The sequence below is a fragment of the Periplaneta americana genome, chromosome 4 (genome assembly GCF_040183065.1).
Source record: "Periplaneta americana isolate PAMFEO1 chromosome 4, P.americana_PAMFEO1_priV1, whole genome shotgun sequence".
In the NCBI taxonomy this organism is placed as follows: Eukaryota; Metazoa; Arthropoda; class Insecta; order Blattodea; family Blattidae; genus Periplaneta; species Periplaneta americana.
The window spans coordinates 1466182-1472340 of NC_091120.1; positions in this window are offsets into that span (position 1 = coordinate 1466182).

Genomic DNA, 6159 nt, shown 5'->3' on the forward strand with positions numbered 1-6159 from the left:
TTAAGGCCATCAAGCTTTCTCTCCTACACCACCAGAAATACAAATACAATAATAGAAATAAAAAGGTAAATCACGCTATAAACAAAGTAAAGCCACACAAAAATATACACAGGTTGCAGTCACACAAACTTTAGATGAGTGATTAAGTATCATAATTAACTATTTTATTATTATTATTTATTATTTATTTATTTATTCTGGTGTAGTTACGGCCATTAGGCCTTCTCTTCCACAACACCAAGAATACAAATACAATAATAGAAATAAATAGAAAAAAATACACTTACAAAGTAAAGCTACACAAGAAATAAAGAGAGAGAAAAAAGAGACATTATAAACAAAGTAAAGTCACACAAAAATATACACAGGTTGAAGTCATACAAACTTTAGATGAGTGATTAAGTATCATAATTAACTATTTTATTATTATTATTATTATTATTATTATTATTATTATTTTATTTATGTATTTATTTATTCATTCATTTATTTATTCTGGTGTAGTTACGGCCATCAGGCCTTCTCTTCCACAACACCAGGAATACAAATACAATAATAGAAATAAATAGAAAAAAATACACTTACAAAGTAAAGCTACACAAGAAATAAAGAGAGAGAGAAAAAAACACTATAAACAAAGTAAAGCCACACAAAAATGTACACAGGTTGAAGTCACACAACTTTAAATGAGTGACTGAGTATCATAATTAATTGTATTATAACTAATTAACTAACATAAACAAGATACTTGCAATTTTAATCTAGATTAAAAAAGAAAAAGAAAAAAAAAACACAAATCAATACTTCTAGCAATACCTAAAAAAAAAAAAAAAAAAAAAAAAAAACATTAACTAAGACAAAATTTTCCAATTTAATTTTGAATTGTGATAAAGTCCGGCAGTCCCTGACGTCATTAGGTAACGAATTCCAGAGGCGAGGTATTTCTACAGTATAGGAAGATGAGTATAAAGACGTTCTATGATGAGGGATAGAAAGAAGTGCTTGATGTCGGTTTCGAAGAGTTGTAAGAAATTGAAAGCGCGATAACAGATTGTGACAGCGACGTGAGATTCGAACTGACGACCAGCGTCCCGCAAGAGAGCAGATCGCGCGTGAGCCGACACGGGCTCCACGGAGCACTGAGGGACGGCGCGCGGCGGAGAGAAGAGAGGGGAAAGGGCCTACGCGGCGAGGGAGTTTGCGCGCGCATCTGGTGCTGGCAGAGAGGAGAAGGATCTGGATTGTTCTCTGGAGTGCTATCTCTGGACACGCGTGGAACTTTCCAGGCTACGTCGCTGTGGTTATAAAAGAAGAAACGCGAGTGAACTCGGACAGAGTGTGATTCATGATTAGTTCAGTCAGTAAGCCAGTGAACAGAGCAAGCCAGCCAGTCTTGTGTACCGGAGTTCGACTTGAGTGTGCGTCCGCAACTGTGTCAGCATCCGAAGGCCTGAGTTCGAGTGCAGTGGACCGCAGTTGGAGGGACCTGAGTTCGAGTACAGTGGACTGTCTCTGAAGGTCTGTGGTTCGAGATACTGTGAACTCGAGTGACTGAGCTAGAAGTACTGTGAACTGAGAACTGACAGTTCTGATTTGTAAATAGTGCTTTGTAAATATTAGTTAAGATTAACAGTTCCTTGTTGTTCGTAATAGTCCAAGTAAATTGTCATTGTCGTCAGTGGAGTGCACTAACGAATACTGTGTTACGGTGTGGAGAGTGGCAATTGTAATGATTGTTAAAGTTAGAATTGAATAAATTAGGAAGTAAAAAATTCATATATTTTCTCCAATACTTATAGCTGTGCCTGATCAGGTATAGTGGGAACATCACTAAGAATATTAATTCGTGCTGAGCTCGGGCAACCAGGTTCACTAATGGTATCCTCTATTTACAGGTTTAACTATAAATCCAAAATGATTAAAAGCACAATTTGCAATTATATTTGAGATAATAAAGTTACATTGTTGTTTATTTTAAAAACGTTCAAAATTCGGAGTAGAAGTATGCATGATTCTAAACAGAAGAGACAGTGAATGTATTGTTCTTCGTTCCTTCAGACGCACCCATGAAAGTAACTGGAGGGAAGGTGTTATATGGTACGAAAGAACGTGTTTCAACCAATCATGGCTGCTTATCGCTACAATTTTATCACTTCCCTAGCATTTATTTGTATGTAAACATTTCAAAATGCAAATTCTTTACGGTAATATAAAACATGCCTTGCGATCGTCATTTGTTTCCCTCACAGTCAACTGAAAATAGCGGCTCCGTTCAAATGTTTTGGTGAATGTAACACAGTGAAATAGAATTTTAGTAAGTCAATTAATATTTTATTATATTAGAGAAAATATTATTCCTAGACATGATTGTTCAAATTTAATTAGCATAGGATTATGTAACACAGCAATTTTACTAATAGCTGTGTAAAGTGTGTAATGAAAAGTATGTGTCACTTAAATTACATCATTTTATTAATTATTTGGCCTCGTCTGCATACGTGAGGGGCTTACTCACAAATGCACCAAGGCATCGCTATTTAGCCAGGACAGACGTGACATTCGTTTTAAACTCTCAACAGTAAAATTACCGATGAAACTAAAAATGAAAGATTCGTGTGCCTGAACACGTAATTTTAAGAGGCAGAAAACGCGCTGCGATTGTAAGCTGGATATCCTGGAAATTGGCCTATTAATATCTGTCCGCATTAACACTCCACCCGTCATAACAGCGATCGCACAAATCTTTGGTTTGCAGATATCCAGTTGAATGGCTAGCAAGCTCCAGGATTTGTGTAAATATAATGAATGACACGTTGTGTAGCGATTGATGATCCAGAAAATTTGGGTGTGGGATTCACGGGAGATTGGAAGGTTGGGGAAAACGTTTGTACACCCACCCCTCTCCGCTGCGCGTGTAGAAAGAAGGTCTACGTGTGACATTTACTGCGTGATATATATTCATTGGCATTATGTATCAGAGGGTGATCGTATTTCGTTTGAACAATACTAGCAATGGTAATGATCGATTTTTGCGGCCCAATATGAATACACACAATTGTGACTTTGCAACTCACATACAGTGTTAAAGTTGATGTATATTGAAAACAGAGCAGCAGCTTCAGTGAAAACGACTTAATCCAGCGTCCACCTAGTGCTGTATCAGACACACAGTAGTAGTAATATGCGTTACAAGAGCGGTATGTTGAAGTTTTCATGTTCCAGGAAAAGTTTGAAAAAGCGAAACGTAGTTGAGCTTTTTTAATTTCCGAGAATTGAAAGAAAACATACCGCTCGTGTATCGTACATTATTTTGTGCTAAGATCGTTTATTACATACCTGAAAGAGGAATTTCTAATTAGTTGCAATGAAATCTCCATCTTGGTTTCTGTTTAATGACGGCAAATTTGTAAAACAAAAATATCTATCTTCAACATTGTTGTTTTAAAATGTTTTCTGTGTTTACTATACTCCAGCAGGCCGTGATATACGTCTCTCTTGATGAGTCTGGAATCTTGTTGATTTTTTCACGGCTTCCTTAATGTTACTTGCATCACGAATGCAGTAACTTTAGTGGAGTTGTAGAGTTTACTTAATTTTTGCAAATATTTAAAAACAATAATTAATAGTGCAATTTAGGTGAAATTTCAGTGGTAAGTTTCCAATTTATAATTATTATTTTATTCAACGTCTCTAAAAATAATATGTTAAAAACCTAAATCAGTAAAATCAATATGCCACTTAAGCGGTAAGAAGAGGGAAATTGTTATGTGTGTTAGGTTGAGAATACTGAATGTGGAATTTTAGCCTTTCCGCGGATTGGTTTTGTGCGGAAACCAAGGAAATACGCACGATCTCGCACAAAAGATATTGCACACAGTAGCCAAGAAGCTGGTAGCCGGGGTGTTCTTATAACCAAAGTTGGACTATATATCTACCGAATGAACAGTAGTCAAGCAGCTCTAAACGTCAACAAACCAGCACAATACACATGTACAGTCGGGTGGGAACCAAACTTGTCTTTGTGGCAATGGTCCATGGCCATAGAACAAGAAACACAATAAACAAATAATATAAAAACATACTAATTTCCAATTAGAACCTTTGTAATTGTTAACAGTAATCTCATTAGAGGTTTTGATTTTATCGATAAATCTGCGAGTGGAACACCAGCAGATTTATCTAGAAAATCAAAACTCAAGTGGGATTTAATTGACTATTACACGATTAGAAGAAAGTACATAAAGATTAGAAGTAACGAAGTACCCCAATACAATAAAATATTAATTTACTTACGATAATACAAAACTGTCTTCAGATTTGTACCATCTCAACATTATAAATATTACGCTAGTAGATGGCAGTAGTGTGTTATGATTAACTGTTTTCTTGTTATCAGTTATTCAGTTGTGCCAACTATGGAATCTTCATTGAACTCTGTGGACGGTTACTGGTCAAGAAGGCTTTGTTGATTCAGTTTCATTTTTATTAAAACAGTTGCATTCCACTTCAATTATTCCGACCCCAGTAATCAACGTCACTTGACAGATGATTTTCTATAAATCTTAGTATTAAACAAAATCTGATACGTGACTATCCATAATATCATATAGCAGAAGCTACCATATAACATAACCTAAATAATATAAACGAGTGTTAGAAACGTTTTAATTAGGGATGATGAAATAAACAAGAAACATGAATAATTTTAAAAGAAACAATTATTGAAATACAATTTTCAAATTTGAATGTTTTAGTGGTTGATGGTTCAGTTGATGTTATATTGGACGTGTGCGTAAAAGAAGTGGAACGTGTTGATGTACATGGTGTATCCCTCAACTTATTCAGGATTTCCGAATGGTGCTCTTCATTTATTTGTAAATAGGATTTCAGGGAAGATGCATAGCTATGACCAGTGATCTTTATTAATTCTTGTTCTTGAATGCCAATGCGAGTCATATTTGAAAGTGCTGTGCATCGACTGGAGTGGTTTGTAATTTTCTGTTTTTTGACGTCCAGACCAGTGCAGTTTGAAATGTTGGCAAACAAAGAAACAAATGCTAGGGTAGTGATAAAAATAAACAAATGCTAGGGACGCGATAAAATTGTGCGATAAGCAGCCATGATTGATTGAAAGACATCCTTTCGTACCGTTTTATTGGTCAAAAGTAGTGTGACGTGGTAAAAGTGTAATGGTCCGTCTAAAAGGAGTATGAGTACGAGTACTTTGAATTGCGAAAGTTAAGTGTTGGGGTATTTCTATTGAAACTAGAACTTCCCATATTTGGTTTATCATTATAGTAAATAAAAAGGGCCCAACGATTGGTCCTTGTTGCACTCAGTAATTTATTCCAAAAACTCAGATCAGTTACCATTTACTGTTTTCTGTCAGTTAAACACAACCAAAGCGACGCCTCGAATGCCGCAGTTTTGTAATTCATTTAATAACAAATGGTGGCGTTCGTTCAACTTACTCAACTTCTTAACAATGTTTCTCTATTAATAATGGAACTTAAAATTGGACAGTTTTCTGTTTCGGTACGACAGCTGTTAGTACGTACACAACACGTCACTAACAAGAAATGTGTCCCTATTAAACTGTGAAGACGGCTATCGTGTATAACTGTGAAAATCTCAGTGAATTTTCGTGTTTAGCAATGTTATGCAAATTCAGATCCCTCCTGTAACTTGGTGGCTCTCATCAGCTTTCTGTTAGCGTGATTACGTATGGAGGATGGCCACGTTATTCCAGAATGGAGCATCATCGGTAGCCTATTTCATAGGCAAATGCCCAACAAAATTGCTGCTTTGAAATACAAATTTCCTGTCTGGTTGAGTGCAACCACCACTGTATGATTTTGAACAAACCATATTACTCCAGTCTGCTTGCGAACAGGGGCGCCCAACGTGAGATTGGAGTTGTGACAAGCTTTCAAATTAAATTTTGCAGGTGGGAAGTTAAAAAACTAAATAGCTCATCCCGAAATTAAGTCCAGTACAAATTAGTACCGAGACAAGTCCAGAGATTTAATATTTTAGAAAAAAAAACCGGGTCCTTGGTTTTACTTACCAAGCGCTCTGACCACTGAGCTACGCCGAATTCAATCCACAGCTAAAATATTAAGTGTCAATATTACAGAAAAATTTTATAAAATATTAAGT